Here is a 24,527-nt window from a genome sequence, read left to right as displayed (position 1 = left end):
CCACCAAACAGTGCCCCAGTGGTACCCATGCAGTTGGTTGTGGAGAAGTCAAACTCCATCATATTACTGCTGATCAACTGAGCCAAACACTGCTTAGTATTTTCATGGGTGAGGAATAAAAAGAACATTAAAAATTGCCCCCTGGTATTCTGAAACTTTCTGCCTAAATACAGTCTAAGGATTAATGTTAGGCCGGATCCAGAGAAGGGAAATATTTCTAAAGCTGGATGGTTCCTAAAGCAGCTACATTATGAAAGTACTTACTATGCTCCACTGAGAGATGCCAAGTGCCTTGGAGTGAGGCTGTCTATAAAACCATCTGGACCTTCCTTCCCTTCCTTTTTCCCCTTTGCCTTTCCCTCCTTCCTCTTTCTTTCTGTCATAAAATTTCCCACTTTTCCCACTGTTACTAGTCTCTTTAAGTTTTTTCCTCTGGAATCAGTTTTGAATGTCTGTGTCACCTGGCAGGCTCGAGTTAAAAACATATATTATTATTATGTTTGCCTATCTTACAATGCTTTAAGTTTATTCTTTAGGTCTACATTGTTCTCTCCAAGTGTCTGTTTCCCATCTTGGGTAGGGAATGAGGGAAGATCCTTAGTGCAGGCTTCCTCAATCTGTACCCATAAGATATCAACTCACAAGCTGGTAAGTAAATGAAGAGCCAGGATCCATACAACTGTAGAATTGGTTAATCCCATAAGATAAAACACAGTTTTGTTTTCCTTTTAATAAAATTTAATAAAGGTAAATTCAGAGTAATTTTTATTATTTTTACGTATTTATATTGTTTAATTGTACATACAGTCTTATACATATTGTAAGTAGGAAAAGCCATATTTGTTTATCCATTCATTATACATTATTCAATTTATATTCAGGAGACAATATTTTAGCATATATTGTCAAAGAACGACTACTAATTAGCTACCTTAACATACTAATAATAGGCATATCTTCAAAGAAAAGAAAATCTCCTATATAAACATGAAGTTATATCATAAAGTTATGACTAAGCTACTACAGGTCAAAATAATTGACAATGTGCAAATGACAGAATTATTGCCAGTACGCATATCAATCCATGATCAGTAGAATTATTGACCAAATAGCCATGGATCACATTGGAGTATCATCATTTTGATTGCTACAGTCTACTATGACTTGTAAAAGGCAGGATCACGTTAAAAGCTTAGCCTGAGAAGACAAAGGATGGGGAAGTTAAGAAGAAATTTTATTCCTATGGCACTTGGCTCTCATCAAGATGTAAAAGCAAGGAACCCTTCACTCAACACCAGCTCCACTAGACTTTTAATAAGAATGGATAAGCCCAGTCTCTTATAAATGAATGTTTTTTACTCTGCCTAACTCCCATTGTAATGAACATACCCTAACTTTATCTTTAAAATGTTTTATCATATTATGGATACATCCTATTATAAATTAAACCTATTACCATTGTTTTAGAATGTTGCATTTTTGTTACTAAGGCTTGTTCTCTAGCTTCAATTCTTTTTAACAGAGTTGGTATCAGATCTTATCTCTCTATATTTTTCATACAGTACACTTTCATTTCAGTGTGGAAAACCAAATGAAAATTCTATGAATTATGAAGCATTCCCAAACTCAACATACCACTAAAAAGGCTGACACACCATAAGACAATGAACAAATGTATATTTGAAAGACAAGCATATCTCTAACTTTGGACATATATTCCATTTAGCAAAGGTGTCCCATAAAAGAGCTTTTAACACAATTTTTTTTGCAAAGTACAGAGAGAGACAAATTTTCGCATATATGATTACCCCTAAACCCAGGCCTTTAACCCTTGCTACAAGAAATTGCTTAGCTGAACAGGTCTTGGGAAACCGTTGGCATTCAAGTACCCCTTTATAGTACAAAGAAGACTCAAATCACGCCCAAATAAACAGAAAAGGAAACCATGAGGAACTTATCTAAACAGTGATTTTTAGTGAGAATTGCAGATGTTAATAGAAGCAATAGAAAACTAAAACATATGCGACTTTTCAAATATTTGTAACATGCAAATGATAGAAAAGGAGACCCCGTAAGAAAAGAAATTTGTTGCAACTGCATTCTCAAGGAAATTTTAATGAATTCTATAAAATATGAGATAAAAGGGGATTTGGAATGGTTTCAGAATTCATTTAAAAGACAAATACATTAACATTGATGGCAGCAAAAGTCATGATAAATAATATAAAATACCAAGTGAAAATTAGCTTGAATGGCTACACAGCAAAAAAGATAAAATAATGAAAAATAAGATAATTTTCAAGGATGAGGTTGATTTATCAGATTGGCAATAGAAGTGACTGCAGAAATGAACTAACAAGTGTCAGATAATGCATTTCAAGATATGAAAGAATTATTCATGAAAATGAAAAAATTTAAACAATTTTTTAACAAAAAATTATTTTAAAATCTACCAGCCATATTGTGGTTTAAAAAAAATACTGGTTTCAGGAGGAAATATAAAACTGATATAACTCCAGGCTAAAAAGCCAAGCAAGATTACCTCCAAATAAGAGGCCTTAAATATTTCTAGGTATAGAACATTTTGATGTGGTGATTTCCAAGCAGCCATTTGACACAGACTCTTTCCACATTCTTCTTTTAATAGAAGGACATTCTGATTTAACTTAGAAAAATTAACAGTGTTATTAATAATTATTTATTTTTGAATTGCTTAATATTACGATCACTGATCTCGAATAAGCATCCTATCCCTGATTCTGCTTTGCAAGATACACTTGTGTGTCTGCTGTTAAGACTAATTTTCTCTTCTAAAAAATATCAATGGTTTGATGATTTCTCATCATAATTTTGTTTTTAATTTGTGCTTATAATTTCATCAGGTCTTCTTTATAAACCTTTTGCTTCCTTATTGTATAAAGTTCATTATTTTTATGTGTTTTTATTGGACTATTCCCTTTAACAATTAAAAAACTACTTTTTATTTGATTATATTTATCAGGAATACTAAATTTGTATGATTTAATATCCTGACACGATTTTAACTTAATTTTTTTCATTTATTTATTGTATCTTTGAACACTATATTCAACCTTCTTAAGACAATTTGTTTTAGTAGGTCTTTTAAAATTTCATATATTTTTAAGAGGCATTCCAAATGTTTTCTTTTCTCAAAGATACACATATTTATTAAATCTTATATTTCCAAGTTGGCTTTAAACTTTTTAAACTTTTTATTTTTGACTTTTTCTTTTAAAATTTGTTTCATTTCTTATTTTCCAATCTTTTCCTACAGGTCAACTTTTGTAGCTCAGATGGTAAAGAATCTACCTGCAGTTCAAGAGATCCAGGTTCAGTCCCTGGGTTGGGAAGATCTCCTGGAGAAGGGAATGGCTACCCACTCCAGTATTCTTGCCTGGAAAATTCCATGGACAGAGGAGTCTGGTGGGCTACAGTCCATGGGGTTGCAAAGAGTCAGACACAACTGAGTGACTATTACTTTCAAATTATTTAACTACATCTTTCCCATCCAACGCTGGAACTGAAGAAAAGGAATTGCTTTTAGGTTTTTGTGTTTGTTTGTTTGTTTCCTTTCTTTTTTTCCTTAGCTATTTAAACTCTGAAAGTCCTTATACCTAATTATATATCAAACTTACAAATAAAACACACATTTATGATTAAATTTTTCATCTGTTTTTCCCAGTTCTGAGTTGTGTTAGTATGCTGAGAGTTTTTTAGTCTATTAAGTGAAAGTGAAGTCATGTCTGACTCTTTGCAACTCATGAACTGTAGCCTGCACCAGGCTTCTCCATCCATGGGATTTTCCAGGTAAGAGTACTGGAGTGGGTTGCCATTAACTCTAAAGTATTAGACATAAAGTATTGCAGAGACATTACTTTTCCAACAAAGGTCCATCTAGTCAAGGCTATGGTTTTTCCAGTAGTCATGTATGGATGTGAGAGTTGGACTGTGAAGAAAGCTGAGCGCCGAAGAATTGATGCTTTTGAACTGTGGTGCTGGAGAAGACTCCTGAGAGTCCCTTGGACTGCAAGGAGATCCAACCAGTCCATTCTGATGGAGATCAGCCCTGGTATTTCTTTGGAAGAAATGACGCTAAAGCTGAAACTCCAGTACTTCGGCCACCTCATGTGAAGAGTTGACTTATTGGAAAAGACTCTGATGCTGGGAGAGATTAGGGGCAGGACGACAATGGGACAATGGAGGATGAGATGGCTGGATGGCATCACTGACTCGATGGATGTGAGTCTGAGTGAACTCTGGGAGTTGGTGATGGACAGGGAGGCCTGATGTGCTGTGATTCATGGAGTCACAAAGAGTCGGACACGACTGAGCGACTGAACTGAACTGAATTGATTGCTATCATATCACTCAAACACTATTTCAAAAACTGCAAATTTAATAAAGTTTTAAATTTAATTCAAATTAGATTTCTATTTATTACAATTTCAAAATGTAGTCATTGCACAACAACACACAATTTCCTCTCCAATTAAGAGTTCCTATTTTAGAATAAAATACAGTCACATTTTACATATGGTTATATTCTACTGACAGCATGTAGGATATAAACTGATCTCAATTAAATTGCTATTGAAAATCCCTTGAATTATGGAATTATGAGGAATATATATTCTATTATATCTTGAACATACCCTAAAATTATTATGCAATGTGTTTGCTATGTAAGAGTTCCAAAGAATAGCAAGGGGAGATAAGAAAGACTTCATGCAAAGATGGGCACAATAAAGGACAGAAATGGTACAGACCTCACAGAAGCAGAATATATCAAGAAGAAGTGGCAAGAATACACAGAAGAACTATACAAAAAAAGATTGTAATGATCCAGATAACCACAATGGTGTGATCACTCACCTAGAGGCAGACATCCTGAGCTGTGATGTCAAGCATTACTATGAAGAAAGTTAGTAGAGGTGATGGAATTCTAGCTGAGCTATTTCAAATCCCAAAAGATTATGCTGTTCACGTGCTACACTCAATATGTCAGCAAAATTGGAAAACTCAGCAGTTACCACAGGACTGCAAAAGGTCAGTTTTCATTCCAGTCCCAAAGAAGGGCAATGCCAAAGAATGTACAAACTACCACACAAGTGCCCTCATTTCACATGCTATCAAAGGTCATTCTCAAAATCCTCCAACCTAGACTTCAACAGTATGTTAATTGGAACTTCCAAATGTAAAAGCTGGATTTAGAAAAGCAGACGAACCAGAGGTCCAACTGCCAACATCCACTGGATCATAGAAAATGCTAGAGAATTCCAGAAAAAAAAAATCTACTTCTGCTTCTTTGACTATGCTAAAGCCTTTGATTGTGTGGATCACAACAAACTAAAAATTCTTAAAGAGATGGGAATACCAGACCACATTACCTGCCACTGAGAAACCTGTATGCAAGTCAAGAAGCAAAAAACAGAATGAGACATGGGAAAACGGACTGGTTCCAAATTGGGAAAGGAGTACCTCAAGGCTGTATTTTGTCACCCTGCTTATCTAATGTCTACACAGAGTACATCATGGGAAATGCTAGGCTGGTTGAAGCACAAACTGGAATCAAAACTCCTATGTGGAACATCAATAACCTCAGATATGCAGGTGACACCATCCTTATGGCCGAGAGTAAAGAGGAACTAAAGAGCCTCTTGATGAAGGTGAAAGAGGAGAGTGAAAAAGCTGGCTTAAAGCTCAACATTTAGTAAACAAAGATCATGGCAACCAGTCCCATCACTTCATGGCAAATAGATGAGAAAACAATGGAAAGCGTGACAAACTTTATTTTCTTGGGTTCCACAATCACAGCAGATGGTGACTGCAGCCATGAAATTAAAAGATGTTTGCTCTCCCTGGATAAAAAGCTATGACCAACCTAGATACCATATTAAAAAGCAGAGACATTAATTTTGCCTACATAGTCTGTGTAGTCAAACTATGGCTTTTCCAGTAGTCATGTATGGATGTGAGAGCTGGACCATAAAGAAGGCTGAGCACTGAATATTTGATGCTTTTGAATTGTAGTGTTGGGGAATATTTTTGAGAGTCCCGTGGACAGCAAAGAATTCAAACCAGGAATTCAGTCCTGAATATTCATTGGAAGGACTGATGCTGAAGCTGAAACTCCAATACTTTGGCTTCCTGATGGGAAGAGTGACTCATTAGAAAAAACTGTGATGCTGGGAAAGATTGAAGGCAGGATATGGGAATGATAGAGGATGAGATGGTTGAATGGCATCACTGACTCAGTGGACATGATTGTGAGCAAGCTCCAAGAGATGATGAAGGACAGGGAAGCCCAGAGGCCTGCAGTCCATGGGATCACAAAGAGTTGGACACAACTGATTGACTGAAGAACAACAACGCTATGTAAGAAGTTCACATATGAAACATTCAGTTGTATCCCAGTGTAATATTATTTACTGAGGTATGTTTTGACCAGGTCTCACTTACTTAGTTTGAAAAGCTATTTTCAGAAAAACACAATTTCTAAGTAACTAATTTATGTAGTTTAAATGATTAAGGATATTTTTCACTTCATTACATATTGGACTCTATAAGGTTGCATAGGAATCATTTATTTTTTCTCATTAAGATAACAGGGTTGTGATTCTGAGCAATATTTCAGTTAGTTATTCTATTAATACATTTGAATCATAGAAACAATCATGAAAGACTCTTTCTCCTGGCTACATAGATATTATAGTCAAATTTATTGCATGTTCTGTTCAAACACACATTTTTATCTTTATCTCCTTTTTCTTTCAAAATTTATTTACATGAGATGCCAAATTTCTCACCTAAAATTGTATTCATCTTGTCATCTCACAATATTTATGGAATCAAACTTATTAAGAATAAAGTGCCATATAAATTGATGGTAATACTGGGCATCTTTTTAGGTGTGCATCACAGTGAGAAGCGCAACTACAGATAGAAGTCCAAGTAGTATAAAATTTAGTATAAAACAAAGCCTCTAAGCGATAATGAAATGTAATAAAAGTACAGTTACACTGTGTTAAAATGGTCAGGACAGACTTAAATCATGCCACAAAGGAGGCATGATTTAAGCTTGGTTTTGAGTGATTGATCAGCTTTAGATAGAAAGAGAAATGGAGAAAGTAACTTTGCATTAGTTACATTAAAACATACACAGGAGAAAACTAGAAAGGCACACTTGAGTACTGCTAAAAAAGAGACCACCCTACTGAAACAAAGGCCCTGTAAATAAAGAAGATAATAAAGTTAAAACAGACATTGGGACAAGAAAATGTCAAGATATTGCTCAATTAACCGCTATGAACTTCATCCTTCTGTCACAGGGCTGTCACTGATAGTTGATGGAAAAAATTGATGTTAATGAACCTAGTTTTAAAATAACTTATCTTGCAATAACATCAAGAATAGATGAGAAAAGGTTTTGAAGATGAGGAAATCCATTAGAAAACTAATGTAATAATTCAGGTATGATATCTAACACAGAATATATATACTTAATACACATTTGTTCAATAAGTTAATGGCTGAAATAAAGAAGTGGATAAGTGGAAAAGGAAACACCATTTATTAAGATAGATGAGAAAAAATGATGAACTGACAGAATTGGAGATAGCAAAAGAAGTTATGGAAAAGATTACAAATTCATTTAAGGTGTTTATAGTGTTTATAAAAATAGGAAAGACAAAAATAGTACAGCTTTACTAAAGATGACTAATTTTAATTATATTGAATTTGAGGTAAAAAAAATCTAGGAAATATTAAAGTACATTCGGAATGTAACATCACAACATACAGATTTTTTTGTCTCATTCACTGAGATATACAAACACTTAGAAAAGTGCATGGAACAAACTAGGCACGCAATATATACTTCTTAAATTAAATTGAAATGTTTAGGCAAATGTGATTTGACTGAAGGTTCAAAACACTTTATGTCTGGTGAAATTATGTATGTTATCTACATAAAGAATGGAATAATGTTGAACTTCTACATAAAATTATAGCAATACTATTTTAATAGTGTCCATTTATTGCATTGTGACTTATACCAGAAGTATATGGATTAACTTATTAAATATTATCAATAATATTTGAGCAGAGACTGAATTTATCATGAACCCATACTGAAAAAACATTTGAAAAGTTTACATGAAAAAGAAGGAATTTATGTCTTATATTATGTTGGGAGATTGTGGTTGGTTGTGTGTATAAATTTTCTATTCTATTTTAAAATATTTTGCATTTGCTAGGCATCATCTGTGTCATATGTCTTTTCCTACAGAAGAGTGATATAAACTGAAATGGAGATCAATTAAGAGCACAGAGTATGAGAATTGTGAAGAAGGCTTCTCTTTGCACTATTATTAAATTGAAAATAGCTCATTGACTGTAACAAATCCTTTTCACATTCACCATATTACTGAAAAAAATGTATAGATGCTCACGGTAGTTGTTTTCAGATCTGTGAAACAAAAGCAGAAAGAAAAAGGAAAAAAAGAAAAAGGGATAATTTCACTTCATCAAAAGATAAAAAATATGAGCAAATGGTTTTTTCTTGGTTTTCTCATAATAATTCACATGTGATTTTGAAAATATTCATGAGATCTATAAAATGCAATTACCTCATTTTTATACTTCCTGAAAAGAGAAAAAATCATGAGATCTGATACTGCTACTGCTGTGTTAACTATTCAGATTTAAAATTACATACTACTTTTCCATGATGTTTTATTGATTTTCTCTTGGTTCAACTTCAGTGATTAAATGAGACAAAACATATGGTATTGAAGTTTCTCACTGATGTTTTCATCAAGACTGGATAAAATCCAAATGGTGCAGTATGTTCTGGCTTTCATAAAAGTCCTGCTTTTATGGGATAGTAATTTAGTTATTTATTTTTCTTTCAAGGGCTTATTTCTTTCACTTGTTGCTAATATTGCCATGTAATTACAGAAGTGATTTTTAAAGCCTCACTTCCTCATATATGACAAATAATATATATGATATGTATTTTAACAAAAATTGCTTAAGTCATTGTAGGTTCTAGAAACAATAGTCAAATGGTATTCTAGAGAGACAGAGATGGGAAAAAGAAGAGAAGATTAAGATTAAAAGAAAAAAAAATGATCATTTAATCAATTTAACTATCAAATAAATACTTGTCATTTGTTTTTATCTGTAATTTTCTCCTTTCTGAAGATCCTAACTGCATAAGTCATGTAACATAATAATTTATTGTACTATAAGAATGCTACACAATATTGTGAATCTGTGAATTGTTTCATGTTCCCGAATGAATTTGTCTGGAGGAAGGCAACTTTATGTGCCTGTCAGAGATTTTGAGAATGAATTAAGGATCATTTTAACATCTATGAAATATACTCAATACAAGTCTGAACTGCCAGCTTTCTCAGTTACCTTTCCTTAACTCTCGAGTTGTTCTTTTACTTAATACTAAAAAAAAAAAAAAAAAAAAAAAGAAGAAAAAGAAGAAGAAGAAGAAGAAATGACCAGACTGCCTTACCTGTCTGCTGAGAAATCTGTATGCAAGTCAAGAAACAACAATTAGAACTGGACATGGAACGACTGGTTCAGAGTTGGGAAAGGAATACAATAAGGCTATCTGTTGTCACCCTGCTTATTTAACTTACATGCAGAAAGCATCATGCAAAATTCTGGGTTGGATGAATCACAAACTGGAATCAAGATTTCTGGGTAAAATATCAACAACCTCACATAGGCAGGTGATATCACTTTAATGGCAGAAAGTGAAGAGCAACTAAAGAGCAGCTTGATGAGGGTGAAAGAGAAGAGTGAAAAAGTTGATTTAAAACTCAACATTCAAAAAACTAAGATCATGGCATCTGATCCATCACTTCAAGGCAAGTAAAAAGGGAAAAGGTAGAGGCAATGACAGATTTTATTTTCCTGGGCTCCAAAATCACTGTGGACAGTGATTGCAGCCATGATATTAAAAGATGCTTGCTCTTTGGAAGGAAAGTTCAACAAACCCAGATAGCATATTAAAAAGCAGAGACATCATTTTGCCTACAAAGTTCTGTATAGTCAAAGCTATGGTTTTTCCAGTAGTCATGTATGGATGTGAGAGTTGAACCATAGAGAAGGCTGAGCATTGAAGATTTGATGCTTTGGAACTGTGGTGCTGGAGAGGACTCCTGAAAGCCCCTTGGACCACAAGGAGATCAAACCAGTCAATCTTATAGGAAATCAACCCTGAATATTCATTGGAAGGACTGATGCTGAAGCTCCAATACTCTGGCTACCTGATGCGAAGAGCAGACTCATTAGAAAAGACCCTGATGCTGGGAAAGATTGAAGGCAAGAGGAGAAGGGGGAGGCAGAGGATGAGGTGGTTAGATAGAATCACTAAATCAAGGGGGGCATGAATTTGAGCGGACTCTGGGAGATAGTGGAGGACAGAGGAGCCTGGCGTACTTCAGTCCACTGGGTAAGAGTTGGACACGACTTGGTGACTGAACAACAGCAAAAGAAAATTGTATCCAACTGAAAACATATTACATTGGGAAGCATGTATTTTTTAGAGACAGTGATAGACTGTAGCTACATAGACTGCCCTACACAACTTCATGGATACCATTTAGGCAGTCTGGGATATGAATGATGTACCCTGAAGTTCTATAACACAAGGACTTTAATGGTAAATTCTGATAACTAAGGATCTATTCACAACAGTGAAGTGAAGTGAAGTCGTTCAGTCGTGTCCAACTCTTTGCGACCCCACGGACTGTAGCCTATCAGGCTCTTCTGTCCATGGGATTTTCCAGGCAAGAGTGCTGGAGTAGATTGCCATTTCCTTCTCCAATTCACAACAGTAGTAATTTCTAATGATGTTATTAATGTCAATGAAATTTTAACACATTAAAAAATTATATATCAATAAAAAACTGTTTATGAAAATCCTTTGAATTATTGGAAAAATGATCTCTATTTGTATATGTATGAAAATATTTCCAAAGAAATATAACTTCTTGAAGTAAATTACAGGCTCATAATAGTAAATGTCAGTCAGTTAATCATGAATATAGAAAGTAATACATATTTGTCAAATAGGAAAGTACTTAACACAAGAAATGAAAGGTTTGCAAGAGTTATGGCAGTGAAGATTAGGAAGTTCCAAACAGATTTCACAAAACATCAGTAGTGATTGTAGTCAACTGACACTGATATTCTCAACAGCATTCAACAGGCTTCAGCAACAAACTGGATAACTCTCAGAGGACAAATGGAAGTTTCTTGCAAAAATTCATAATTAAATCTGCCAAGCCACATGCCTGCTCACAGCTATTGGCTAAAAAATAATTACTTCCACTTTTCTCTCATTTCACAAACATTTTCGATTTCCTCTCATTGATGGATAGAACCACACTGGCAGGAGATAATAAGAAATCCAGTTTCTAAAGCCTAATTTCTTTCATGGTTGTAAAAGGTTAGAAAGGAAGATGGTTATATTTTATATAGAAATTCATTTTGAGCCCTTTTTACCTCCTCAAACCTCAATTCACAATTTAGTTTTTCCTCCTAATATTGTTTCTTGTTCTACTGTTAAATTTAAGGCTCTTACAAAAATTATAACATTATACAATTTTATTTTGTCATATCCACCATTTTATTCCTAAATAATAACCAACTTTTGCAATTATTCTCATGAAGGAAAGTTATAATACCTATATAGAGATTTGAAACAGCATGTGTGAAAAACACCTGAAAAAAATTAAAGTTTCTGGACAGATGTTATAAGAGTCTTGCAGAAAAAGCTATCAGCATTACAATCCAAATTCTAATTTACTTTACATCAGGCACTTAAATTTATTATCTTTAGGCCATATGTTCCAAATGGAGTTTGGTTCTATATTCATGAATCAGTTGACAATGAATAGTTAAGTTCTGCTAATTCAGAAAGGTGAAGTTGAGTGAGTTAATTTAAATGGCAGAATATTTGTAACTACAAATTCTATATACCATCAGAAAACTTCCCAGAAAGACCTGCCATATGTTTTAAACCATGATGAAAATGGTCTTCTTAAAAAAGCTGCAGCTTTTATGTAGCTTATACTTGAGAATATCTTAGCATTTCCATTAAAATTCTATTTTGAGATTTTTAAACTTGGCTTCAAAAATTCATTGTATGTTAAAATTTAACATGTGAAATATAAGTGAATATTATTTAACTGAATATTTTAAATTAAATGTTTTCCACATTTTATAGTTATTTAATACCTTAGCAGTATGTTTAGATTTAAATTATAAAAATAAATTTGTGCTACATGGACAACTGGCTGTGACTCATTTAGGTGTGCTAACAAGCTGTCCAAGCAAGTATACCAGTCACAATCTATGTAAACAATGATTCATTGCTGAAGAGAGTGAAAATGCCAACAGGTAGAAAAACTGGGGGTGGAAAGTAGTAGCCTTTGTTTTTCTTTTATAAATTAATTAATTTGTTTTAATTGGAGGATAATTACTTTACAATATTGTGATGGTTTTTGCCATACATCGACATGAATAATCCATGGGTGCACATGTGTCCCCACCATCCTTTGACTTTTGAATGGTTCTTAACTCATTTTCACATTACCTTAGTTCACAGAATAAACATTCAAGCCTTATTGTAGGCCAAGTTCTTTGCTAAAAGAAAAGAAGACATAAAATAAGTTTCTTGTTCTCAAAAACTTGTAGTTCCAAGAGTAAAGCTGATAGGAGTGAAATAATCCTAATAGCATGAGATAAGTGCTGATAAAGTCAGATGCAGTATGCATGTATATCAGATGAAATGTTTGGGAAGGCTTCTTAGAGGACATAATAAAATAGGTTTTAAAAAAATAAGTTGAGCATATGAATAAAATGAAATAATATTCCAATAGTAAGAAGACCACATTCAAACAAGTTGTGAAAACAAGAAATGATTTAGTTTGGAAAAATCTAAAACTATAGTAGTTACCTATAGAGAAAGAAGGTTATACACAGAAAAGTCAGAAAGACTTTCTCCTAAATCATATGGGAATCTGTCACAGAATTTTAAGTAGATAACTGGTAGAAATAGTTTTGAATAGGAGAGGGATTATTCTGGTAGCCATGTGAAGGACAGTAAGATTATAACCAGTGAGATCAATTAGGAAGTTATTTAATAATCCTAAGGAAATAGTAAAGAATTTCCTAGTTATGCAATCTTCTGAAAGTTAGTTGGGATCTTAATTGACCTTGGTGAGCCTTGGTTTCATCAGTATTATGTAAGTTTAATATTTATATTAGTATTCTGTAACTTTAACAACAATAACAATGACAGTGTGAGCCATATTACCTGCCAAAGGTTGATACAAGGATTAGATTAGAAAATTTATGTGACAGCAGTGAGCACTGTGCCCTCACAGGAGCTAAACATGCTTGCCCTTATCTTTCATTCCACGGTTCCAGGTGCATAAACACTTGCAGATGGATTTTTGAGCTGTTAGATATTTTGTTTGTGATCATTTGGGATCCAGGCAGAAGAGGGTGACAAGTGATAGATACCTACATCTTCTCTAGAGAAGAGCTTCTCATAGTTTATGTTAAAAAAAAAAAAAAATCACCTGAGTATTTTGGTTAAAATGCAGATTCAGAGTGAGCAGATCTTGAATTAGGTCTACTATGATGTATTTCTAAAATTTAAAAAAAAAAAAAAAAGACTCCTGACGTTGATGCTTCTGGTCCATTAACTACCTTTTGAGTTAAAAAGCTTTAAGAAATGCCTGTCATTTTGACCATGCTCCCAGCAGTTGGAGAGGTAAATTTTAAAAAGCAAATGCTGGAGATACAGAATTACCTATACCAGCTAAAATATTCCTGTGACTCATTTTGTAGTTCAAATTATATTTTCCATAATAAATTTTCATTTTTTTCTTTAAATATATAGATAGCACATACATTAATTCTATGCTTTCATTACATACTACTTTATTTCTGGATTGAGAAGACTTTCACTGCTTATTTATATTTTAAAATCACTCTCTCAAATGAAACATTCCAAAGTACATTATCACAACACACTCAGGGCCCCTCAGCATACTGACTTCTGTGGAAGCAAGGGGTATCAGGCAAAATTTGAGAATGAAAAAGTCCAAGTGTCAGAACTGGGAAAAAAGATAATGTATTCTGCTACTTTTTCATAGACTTGGTCAACAGCATGGAATTTCATGTAGCAAGACTAAGAGGTATTTCCTGGAGTAAAAAAAGTGTCCTGTTGGCAGCTGAAAGGAAAAGTGACTTTCAATTACCTTTGATTCAGAGTCAATGTAAAGAAAAGGACTTTGACTTTGAGCTATGTGATGAGTTTGGTTATTGAGCACTCTGATTGTTTCAATTTCTAGGGAGTTAAGAAATAGATATCATATAATGATTAAGGCTATATCAAAATTGTATTGGCTCAAAAATGTATTATATACAGCTGTGCAACATAGAGGTTAAACATACCTCAACATTTTCTTTTACTTGGATTAGAAATATTTCAAAGATATGTATATATAATTATATAATATTATGAAGCAAAATTAGTAAAAAAAAAAAAAAAGAGGCTTCGCTTTTCAAACAAAAGTCAATGCTTTAGAAATGACCTCAAAATTTGATTACAACTGTTCTACATTTAAATGTATTTTAGTTTTTAATATTTAATGTGATTTGTATAAAGGCATAGGAAATCTATAAGGGTAAAAGACAGGGAAGCCTGTTGTGTGACAGTCCATGGGGTTGCAAAGACTTGGACATGACTGAGAAACTGAACTGAAATGAACTGAACTGAAAAGACAGAAGTACAGTGTTCCTTGCTGAACAAAGAGTATTAGCATCACTTTGTTAATGAGATTTACACAGGAGAATATTTCAGTCAATACAGAAAAAGCCAAAATACATCTCCATTTTTGTTTCAGAATGACAATTCTCTATAACACAATAGATTTCAGAAGCATATTTTAAATTTCATCAGTACCTAAAATGAAACCTGACAATACAGAGAATGACTAATCAGGTAACTAGGCACCTTTTGATATCATCCAGGGTCATTTAATACATCATCCAAACTTACTCAAATTCTATTTAAAAATGTATTGCAAAATCTAGTTTAAAGTCTCTTTTTCATGCTTTATTTATGATAGAGATTGAAAAGTTATTAGTTGCAAACAAAAGAAATTTAATGTTTAGAGTAAACAAAATGCCATTTCTGGAAAAACTGCCCTTTTTTTTTTTTTTCCTTCATACATCTGTGCTTTTGTAAAATAAAAGCTAGTTATCATGGCAACTGGAGAATCACATGTACCATCTCAGAGCTAAGATACACTTTGTTTGAAAAATATTATGTTCACTGTTTATTTGAATATGTGTCTAGTCAAGGCTATGGTTTTTCCAGTGATCATGTATGAATGTGAGAGTTGGACTGTGAAGAAGGCTGAGCACCGAAGAATTGATGCTTCTGAACTGTGGTGTTGGAGAAGACTCTTGAGTGTCCCTTGGACTGCAAGGAGATCCAACCAGTCCATTCTGAAGGAGATCAGCCCTGGGATTTCTTTGGAAGGAATGATGCTAAAGCTGAAACTCCAGTACTTTGGCCACCTCATGCGAAGAGTTGACTCATTGGAAAAGACTCTGATGCTGGGAGGGATTGGGGGTAGGAGGAGAAGGGGACGACAGAGGATGAGACGACTGGATGGCATCACTGACTCGATGGACGTGAGTCAGTGAACTCCGGGAGTTGGTGATGGACAGGGAGGCCCGGCGTGCTGGGATTCATGGGGTCACAAAGAGTTGGATACGACTGAGCAACTGAACTGAACTGAACTGAATATTAAATCAGAGGATAAAATATTTTATAGGTACCATATGATAAAACTATTGAATAATTTGTCTGTTTTGCATAATTAATTTACTGTTATTTAAGCAATATATTTAATAGTAGCAGTGAAGAAAACCCTGATACACAAAAATAAATTGAAGGAGATTAAAAATGTAACATTCTACTTTGACAAAGGAGGCAAGAATATAAAATGGGAAACAGTCTCCAGTAAATTTTGCTGGGAAAGTTGCACAGCAGTGTGTAAATTGGTGAAGTTAGAACACACCCTCATACCATGCACAAAAATAAACTCAAAGTGACTTAAAGACCTAAACATAAGTCATAACACCATCAAATCCTTAAAGAGAATATAGGCAAAATATTCTCTGACATAAATTATAGCAATGGTCAAAGGTCAGTCCCCCAAAGCAATAGAAATGAAAATGAAAATAAATGGGACCTAATCAAACTTAGAAGTTTTACACGGCAAAGAAATCATAAACAATAAAAACCAAAAAGACAACCTATGTAATGGAAGAAAGTATTTGCAAATGATGCAACAGATAAGGACTTAATCTCCAAAATATATAAATAACTCATACAACTCAACATCACAAATAAAAACAGACCAATCAAAAAGTGGGCAAAAGACCTTAATAGACATTTCTCCAAAGAAGACATAAAGATGGCCAGTAGGCACATGAACAGATGTCCAATACCACTAATTATTAGAGAAATGTAAACCAAAACTACAATGAGGTAACCACCTCACACAATATCATATATGAAATGAATCGCCAGTCCAGGTTCGATGCATGATACTGCATGCTTGGGGCTGGTGCACTGAGACGACCCAGAGGGATGGTGCTGGGAGGGAGGAGGAAGGTGGGTCAGGATGGGGAACACGTGTATACCTGTGGTGGATTCATGTTGATGTATGGCAAAACCAATACAATATTGTAAAGTAATTAACCTCCAATTAAAATAAATAAATTTATGTTTAAAAAAAAAGTCTATAAATAACAAGAACTGGAGAAACCCTCTTACATTGTTGGTGAGAATGTAATTTGGTACAGACATTATGGAGAACAGGATGGAGGCTCCTCAGAAAACTAAAATTAGAATTGTCATATGATCCAGCAATCCCACTCCTGGGAATATACCCAGATAAAACTAAAATTCAAAAAGATGCATATGCCCCTATATGTATAGAAACAGTGTTCACAGTAACCAAAACATGGAAATAATAAACAGATGAATGGATAAAGAAGATGTGGTACATAAATACAGTGGAATAGTACTTAGCCATAAAAAAGAATGAAATATTGCCATTTGTAGAAACATGAATGCAACTAGAGATGATCATAGTAAGAAAGAGAAAGACAAATACTATATGATACCACTTATATGTGGAATCTAAAATACAGCACAAATGAAACTATATACAAAACAGAAATAGACTCAAAGACATAGGGAAAAGATTTGTGGTTGCCAAGGGTAGGGGGAGGATTGGAGGATGGACTGGGAGTTTAGAGTTGGTAAATGCACTTTGGGTCCTAATGTATAGTTCAGGGAAGTCTACTTAATATCTTGTGATTAAACCATAATGGAAAAGGGTACAAAGAGAATGTACATATGTGTATAACAGTCACTTTGCTGAACAGTAGACCTGGTCCAACATTGTAAATCAACCATAATTCAATTTAAAAATGTAAGAAAAATAACATTCTAGATAAATCACAAGACAACTGAAGGATTCTACTTTCAATAAAGAGTATAAGTAATTTTCCTAAATATATTCAAACTATAATATGTAAAGTTACTAAGAAACAATTATAAGTAAAATAATAACAGCAAAACAGCATCAATATACACTACAAAACTGCTACATGTTTTACCATCATTCTATTATTCCAGGCATTTTATGTGACAACTTAAACCAGTAAACATAAAGTAGAAAGTTATGGAATCAACTTCAAATTTTTAGGAGGGATAGGGTAATTCTGGCTCTGGGGATGGCTAAACCATGGTCCAGAATGCCAAGAGACTATTAATTTTTAATTTTCTTTTTGATCGATAAAGCAGGGTGTACCATCTATGACATTCACATCTTTTTAATTTTTTTACTATCACTTTTTACCTAAAACATAAACACTTGACAGCCACAGATGATTCTCATGGGCCAACAAGTTCGCCCACATCTGTAGGACCCACCCCAGTCCTACAGCCTCCTGCTCCAACTCTAACAGCATAAGCATGTGACCCTCACACAAGGGGTCTTTTAATTTTGGGATGATAAAGCTGCTTATGTCCTCCACAAATTCCATGTACACCCAACCCACACCTACCATGAACCTGTAACGCCCAGCACCTTGGTGTCCCTGGCCAGTTTGATTGACTACATGAAGCTCATTTTCATGATGGTGGCATGGGAGAGGTTAAGTGGAGTTATAGTCTATTTTAAAACTAGAGAGAAAGGGAAATTTCCTTTCAGAAGGAAGAACAATCCTTTGAGGAACATCCTATTTATGGTATCTGTTCTCATTTAGTCACAATAAAAAAAAAAATAAAAAAAAAAACTGAAATGGAATAGCCATGACATCTAGAATTATATTGTGATGAACAGCTATAACCCTGAATCCAGTATGTATATTTGTTAATTACCCAGAAATCAAATACTGGATTCATCTTCTCTGAATTAAGTCATTCTCATTGTACAGGAATATTGCTTGCGTATCTCATATTCATTAAGGCCTATGTATCTTTCATGCAGACTTTCTTTCCTTATCAGGAGAGATGTGTTCCCTTGCTTTGTAGCAGCAGGGTGCCTGCCTCCATCCTCATATCCATAGGTTTTCTTTACCATGCCTTAGGAGTGACTTATAATTTCAACATTTCAAAATAAATGAACAATGGGAGGTTTTGTGAAATAATTGGGTGTGTCTTGCTAGGAGAGCATAGAAAAAGGATATTGATGGCCAGGAAATAGAGCCCAAAGTCTTTTATCCTTGCATCCCCTGAAATCTTTATGAATAACAAAGGGCTGTAAGTATTTGAATTGGAGAGAAGAAAAGAAAATCAACCTTTGTTATGTTTGCAGAAGTAGAGGCATTTTTCATCATTGTCTTCCTCTCTTCAGCTTTGCCTTTATCTTGTCTTTGTTTCTGTCTACCTCTTCAAGGAGGTATACATCAAAAAATAATTCAGGGGGCTATAAATCCACAATGTGAGGATTTCCTCAAGATATATTTAGGATCGACAACCCAAACAAGTTAAATGACACCAAATAATTAAGTTAAAAAGCCCTTTGTCATATAGCTAATATATATACTTGTACAAATTAAAATTAAGTGCTTTGCCAGACCAAGTGTCTTCATATGTGAGCCTTAGATACCCCAAGTCAAACAATTAAGAATATAAACATTTATAAATCCTATTCATTTGACAGGACTTGAGCAATATCATTAACATGTTTGTGACCAGCACTGTAATTTATATGCATTGAGTAATGATGTTCCAGAGGCCATGCCAAGCACTTTTCATATATTATTTCATTTAATTGACACCAAACTCCACAGGGGTAGTTACTATGATTGCCCATGTTTCCTAGTTAAGGAACTACTGAAGATGTTAGATCAATTGCCTCAGAATATAGTTTAAATCTGCATGTGTGAGTTATGCAAAATTATCTCGAGTGCTATCTGTCTTTGGAAGATGGAAAATTATTTGTGATAATATGAAAATCTGTTTGATATGAAAAAGTGGTGGAAGTGGATGAAATCCAAGTAGGTCCTTAACCGGTGTGAATGCAGGATGATATACCACTTCTTAATTCTGACCCCTCTGTACTCAGTGATACTTAACTTAGTAATTGAAATAGTGCAGTTATAACTACCCTCTTCTACCTGCAATAAAATTGCTAGAAATTCTCTTTTTTTATTGTAAAGTAAAATAAAATAAAAAATAAAATTAAAAAAATATTTTAAAAAATTCACAAGAAAAGTTAATGCATGAATGTCGGCTAATGTCAATTACAATAACCAGTGCCCTTCTCTATCGACTGGCACTTTCCTCAAACTCCAAATAGAATGTGCTATGTCCTTAATATAGAACTCTCATCAAGTGTTTCAGGCTGCATAAAAACTGTTTTTGTTATTCCATAACACTCGTATATTTGTTTTAGTGAAAGAATCCCAGGAATTATTTGTACTTATCCAATCCAATTTTCCAATCAGTTTTTAATTTAACTTTCTATTTTGTATTAAGGTATAGCTGATTAACCATGTTGTGATAGTTTAGGTGAAATGCAAACACACACAGGAATCAGCCATATATACACATGTATCCATTCTCCACCAAACTCCCCTCTCATCCATGTTGCCATGTAACAGAGCAGATTTCTATGTGCTATATATACACAATAGGTCCTTGTTGGATCTATCTACTTTAAATATAGCAATCAAAGCAGTTTATTTACATATAGCATAAATTCAAGGTACCTCTCAGGTGGCTCAGTGGTAAAGAATTCACATGCCAAACAGGAGACATAGGTTCAGTCCCTGGATCATGAATATCTCTTGGAGGTGGAAATGGCAACCCACTCTAGTATTCTTGCCTGGAGAAACCCAAGGACAGAAGCGTCTGGTGGGCTACTGTCCATGAAATGCAAAGAGTTGGACGTGACTTAATAATTAAAGAAAAACAACACAAACTCAAAGCAATATTAAAAGCTATCTTTTTTAAAATAGGGAGACATGATTCAAATACTTGCAAAATTCTGGATAAGTCTTAAAGTAAAAGTCTTTCAGAGCCTTTAATATGTTAACTCATCATTAGTTTCCAAATAAACAAATAGACAAACCTAAGTTGCTGAATTTCACAAAGTTAATCATGGATCTCATCAGCCTCCCTTTTACTCTCATGGGATCTTTTATAGGACTGATACTCCTTGAAACGTATTTTGGGAAACATAGCTGTATGCATACTAATGTAAATATTGTTTCCCAAAAAAACTTTGAAATAATTTTCCTTTGCTCATACGATTTCTCCATACCTCAAATATCCTTTTGCTCTCTTCATTTTCCAATTATACCTGAACTTCTACTCATTCTTTAAGGCTTAGATCAACTATCACATTTTCTATCAAATTGTATTTAACTTCTCTGGGCAAAAATAATGCTTAGAACATTTTGAATATGTCTATTTTGACTTGTTTTTATAAAACTTTCTTATCAAATGAATGATAGTTCCATGAGGAGAGAAGGCATTTTTATCTGTTTTTCTTTTTTTTCCAGTCTGTCGTTCCATGTCTGATTCTTTTTTATTTTTTATTTTTTTTATTTTTTTATTTTATTTTATTTTTTTAGTTTTTTATTTTTTAAATTTTAAAATCTTTAATTCTTACATGCATTCCCAAACATGAACCCCCCTCCCACCTCCCTCCCCATAACATCTCTCTGGGTCATCCCCATGCAGCAGCCCCAAGTATGCTGCATCCTGCGTCAGACATAGACTGGCGATTCAATTCTTACATGATAGTATACATGTTAGAATGTCATTCTCCCAAATCATCCCACCCTCTCCCTCTCCCTCTGAGTCCAAAAGTCTGTTATACACATCTGTGTCTCTTTCCCTGTCTTGCATACAGGGTCGTCATTGCCATCTTCCTAAATTCCATATATATGTGTTAGTATACTGTATTGGTGTTTTTCTTTCTGGCTTACTTCACTCTGTATAATTGGCTCCAGTTTCATCCATCTCATCAGAACTGATTCAAATGAATTCTTTTTTACGGTATTCATAGACAAGGTTTTCCAGCAGAGAGTACTATAATCCAGCACTGAAGCAGTACTTTGAAGTGAGAACTGAATTTAAGAGAGATTATGGTGGAGTAACTGGTTAGAAAGTGATCACTGTCATACAAGTGAGAAGTGCTGTCGGTCCAAATAAGTGTCATAACATTGAAAGAAAGTGAAAGCGAAGTTCGCTCAGTTGTCTCCAATTCTTTGTAATTCCATGGAATATATAGTCCATGGAATTCTCCAGGCCAGAATACTGGAGTGAGTAGCCTTTCCCTTTTACAGGGGATTTCCAACCCAGGGATCAAACCCAGGTCTCCCACATTTCAGGTGGATTCTTTACCACCTGAGCCACAAGGGAAGCCCAAGAATACTAGAGTGAGTAGCCTACCCCTTCTAGAGCAGATCTTCCTGACCCAGGAATTGAACCAGGGTCTCTTGCATTTTTTACCAACTGAGCTATAAGGAAAGCCTGTCATAACATTAGGAATGGGAAACAGGAATAAAATGTGATTTGATAGATACCTGAGCCAGCTCACTGGTAGATTATGAAAATGGGAAAATAATCTGATGGCAAAGGATATAGGAAATGGAGGTGCGAAAGATGACATGATGTTTCCTAGCTGGCATCCTGAAATTTATTAGTACCATGGAGTAAAGTTAGTAAAATAATGATTGTGTATCATCACATATAGGAGACTAAGGCCTTTAGAAGAGATATAAGGAAAGAGGAAGAGTTGTGAGTAGTAGAGATTTATATTTCCACATGTACTCTAAGCAGTGGTTAAGAACATCTCAAAAAGGATACCTCTCTCACAATTTTTCTAAGAGCAGTCCAGGGGTATCCAGAAATAACTGAGAAGTTAATGCAAACGTAGTGATTACAATTATTATAATTCTGTTCAAGGTTTTACATTTAAGCCGTATATGTTGTTTTCTAATCTATGTTTTGTATTTGTTCATATAGATGATCACAAAATAATTAAATAAAGACACTATTTCTGCCCAGAGTGAATAATTAGAATTCTAATCATGCTTCTATAAATTTACAAAACATTTACTTCAGTTTAATCTTAAATTTGTAGAGTTTATCTTATTTTCCTACCTCTAAGAATGGAGCTAGTCTGCATGTGTGCCCTTGAGATCACAAAAGGTCAGAACACATCCAGCTCCGATTCCACCCTCAAAACCAATTCTTCACTGAAAATAGGCTGAAATCTAGATGAAGCTGAAGTCTTTGAGCTGTTGCCTGAAGCATGCATTCCTGCTCTCCAGCTTTGGAAAGCAGCTTTCAAAATGCATGTGGCCTGTGTACATGTATGTATGGTATGTGCAAGAAGCAAAGGGCATGTAACTTTAGAGCAGTGTGACTCTGATAATGCTGAGCCTCTCCTTTCATGCCTTGGCCATGTCTAAACATGAGACATCATAGCAGCCAGGAAATTACAGTAAGTCTCGTGAAGAAGCATGCTATCTCTTATCACAGACTGAAATGGTTGTAACAGAAAACTCACTCTAATGTGTAGAAAAATCTTTCAATGCTATCTTGTTTAACTCCTATCATAATTTCTGCTAGAGAACTCAAAAAAATGCATGTTCATAGGCAAATTTAATTTGGGTAATCAAAAGAAAAACTTTAAAATATATCCAAATGAATTACTAATTAAATATTGCAACTATTTTCCTCTATATTCTCTTAATTATTTTTTATGTACATTTGGCTGTCATTATTTTTTGCATATTTCTTCCCATGGCTATGTTCAAGTATCCATTGATTCCTAGGATTGATATATTTCTAATGTGCACATTAATTTTTAGTAACAAAAAATGAGAGAATATCCATTCATATTTTTAAAGATACTGACTCTGTTGGTTAGTAAAAGAAAACAATGCTTAGGTTGTATATATAAATGATTCTTAGCATTATTTATTTTATTTTCATTTACACATGATCATAAAACAAGAATAAATTGAAGATATTATACGCAATAATCATTTTAAAAATATTAATTTCATGAGGTTGTGTTGTAAAAATGAGCCTTAATGAGGTAGACCTGAACTTGTGCATATTCACTTTTTCCCTTAGAAAATAATCTTTACAGGAGTCTATGAATGAATTTAAGGACCAAAACTGATGCATTTTTAAGGTATAGACTGAACTGCAATAAACTCAACTTTTAAACTAAACAAAGAAAATTAAAGTACTCAGATTTAATTAATGTACTAACCTCTCAGTATATTTTGAATGAGAGGAAGTAGCAGTCAACTTGTGAGTGTTTTGAATTGGAGGCTCAAGAATTAGACTTGTTTTATAGAGATATGTACAGATTTTCAAGCAGGGCCTAACATGAACAAAATACCATTTGAGGAAGATTAATAAGGCAATGTATTATGCAGTGGATTGCATTACCAAGAGTCTTGAGGGAGGCAGTTCAATTAGCAGATAATTGTAATAGCCTTGGGATTATCTGATGGTGGCCTTGATTAAAGTAGAAGAGGGTGGGTCTGGAAGAGAGTTAAGGACAGTTATGTAAAACTCCATGGAGGAAAACTGGCAGGCCTTGATAAATGACTAGAAAAGAGAGCATGGGTGTGGGAGGAATGAAACATAGGTCAACTGATTTATCATCAATTGAGCCGTATCCTGATGTAGGAGTTTTGGAGGAACAAATTCAAATGTGTGACACAATAATTGTTCTTTAGTGGAATTATGATGTGTGTAGGGAAAAAGCTCATGGCAAAGAAATGAAGATGTCAGGTGTGAATTGGGTGGGGGCGGGTAATGCGACAAAAACTTACCCTTCTTGAGAAAATATTTCAACAAAGTCTTGCTACTTGAGCATTGACTTTATCTCTCAGTCTAC

Source organism: Ovis canadensis, chromosome 1, assembly GCF_042477335.2.
Source record: "Ovis canadensis isolate MfBH-ARS-UI-01 breed Bighorn chromosome 1, ARS-UI_OviCan_v2, whole genome shotgun sequence".
NCBI lineage: Eukaryota > Metazoa > Chordata > Mammalia > Artiodactyla > Bovidae > Ovis > Ovis canadensis.
This window is presented reverse-complemented; position numbering follows the sequence as displayed.